This window comes from Podarcis raffonei, chromosome 1 (assembly GCF_027172205.1).
Source record: "Podarcis raffonei isolate rPodRaf1 chromosome 1, rPodRaf1.pri, whole genome shotgun sequence".
Classification (NCBI taxonomy): Eukaryota; Metazoa; Chordata; class Lepidosauria; order Squamata; family Lacertidae; genus Podarcis; species Podarcis raffonei.
This window is the reverse complement of record NC_070602.1, coordinates 63,333,589-63,335,436: the sequence shown is the minus strand read 5'-3', so window position 1 is coordinate 63,335,436 and position 1,848 is coordinate 63,333,589. Positions and strand designations below refer to the sequence as shown.

The 1,848-nt window shown below is 46.6% G+C and overlaps 1 non-coding gene across 1 annotated transcript; it reads left to right on the top strand.

The window, feature by feature from the left end:
- The first annotated feature begins 1,253 nt into the window (after positions 1-1,253).
- Positions 1,254-1,327, top strand: TRNAK-CUU (transfer RNA lysine (anticodon CUU)). Its single transcript has one exon. It is a non-coding gene; the product is annotated as a tRNA-Lys (tRNA).
- Positions 1,328-1,848: the final 521 nt, after the last annotated feature.

Sequence of the window (1,848 nt, the reverse complement as noted above, 5' to 3'; positions counted from 1 at the left end):
AGATGTCGGTGGGTTCCTAGACCCAGGGGCCGCCTCAGCTTCCCCTTACCCAACCAGTAGTGGAGCAGCTGTAAGTGATGGCCCAGCTGAAGGCAACGAGGTAATCCCCACATGTGGAGCCAGGGCAGGCTCAGGCCCCTGACTCAGCCCAGCTGGTGTTTGTTGCAGGGGAACCTGTGCAGACTGGGACTCTTCAGGATCAGGCCCCAGACTTGGTTCAGATGATGCCTGAGGCAAAGGATCTGGTGCAGACTGAGACTCCTCTGGTTCTGAATCCGAGCCCAAGTCCCAGGCCACCACAGGGAGGAACTCAACAGCACACCAAGACGATAATCCTGTCAGGCTTGCCAGATGGAAAGATCTTCCCTCTCCCCTACAAGCTGCTCTGGGATTTTTCCTGGAGCCCCCCCCCCCACACAAATATAATACATCTCTCTATAGGTCGCCTTCACAGATATATGCATTTTTAAGTGCACTTACCTGTAATATATATGTTTTCTGCACACTTTTTTTTTCTTTTTTGCCTGGAGAATTGCATTGCAAAATTCAGAGACGTGAATTTTGAAGGGGAGTGGCTGGTGTATTGTTTGGGAGACTGCGAATTAGTTATGTTTGTGTTAAAATGCAAACCAAGCCAAATTTCTCCCCATCCCTAGCAGAGAGCACAAGGTAACCTTAATATGGCGACCACATTGCCTGAATTGATTTTGTCAACTAGCATCACAGTGCTGAGAGGAATATTCCTGCTTATTTGATTTTGTAATGCAATTTGTATTTGAATATGTAGAGTGAGTAAGCATACCAAAAGCAGTTGCATTGTACTCAGCTGTAAATAGAAAACTGATGCAGCTATAAATCTTCTGAAACCGCATGCTAGCAGCTAACATAATTTATCTTAACCAACAGTAAAAATGCAGTGTTTTCATACCCATTGCTTATCTCAATAAACATAATCTTACACATAATTTATGTAGCATAACTTTTAGTCTAGAAAGATATATTAAACATCAGGGGTCACATAATTAACTTCCAACCTGTTTGGGAAATTTGGGTACTGATGTGCTTACATAGTTTAGGCTTTGGTGTTGCCCTCCTTGCTTCAAGCACAGAGAGAACAGAAGCTCCTCCTTGCAGATTTTATGCACACCGCAAATCTCCCAAACCATGTAATACAGCAGGCGGCCCCCAACCCACCAAGATACAGAGTGCCTCTGATGCTCTTTTTAGGACCTCCAGTTTCCAAGGCTGCCTATGCCTGGGATAGCTCAGTTGGTAGAGCATGAGACTCTTGATCTCAGGGTCGCGGGTTCAAGCCCCACATTGGGCAAAAGATTCTTGCATTGCAGGGGGCTGGACTAGATGATCCTTGGGGTTGTGTCCAACTCTACAATTCTGTGATTTCAGAAGGTGTTTCAGGGAAACAGGGAGGTGCATGGAGACTTGGGGCTTATCCACACGTACCCTTTGCCCTGCTCTTTCCAGATAGAGGTCTGTGCTAAGCAGGGAGGAGGAATTCATGTATATACCAAGCAGCTGTAACAGGCCTGGTTAAGTATTTTGTGATCATTTGGCAAGCCTACTGATGAGTGAATTAGTTTTAATTGTCTAATTTGTTTATTATATTTCTGGTAAACAATACAGTGGTACCTCGGGTTACAGATGCTTCAGGTTACAGGCTCCGCTAACCCAGAAATAGTATCTCCTGTGTGAGTGCCTAAGATTCCCCTGCGTGAGTGCCTAAGGGCCCCGCTCCTGCCACTCACCACCTGACCCAGGGCAGAGCCTGAAGCCTCATAAGGACGGTTGCTGCTACTGCTGCTGCTGTCCAGGAAGACTCGGAGGGGCGCA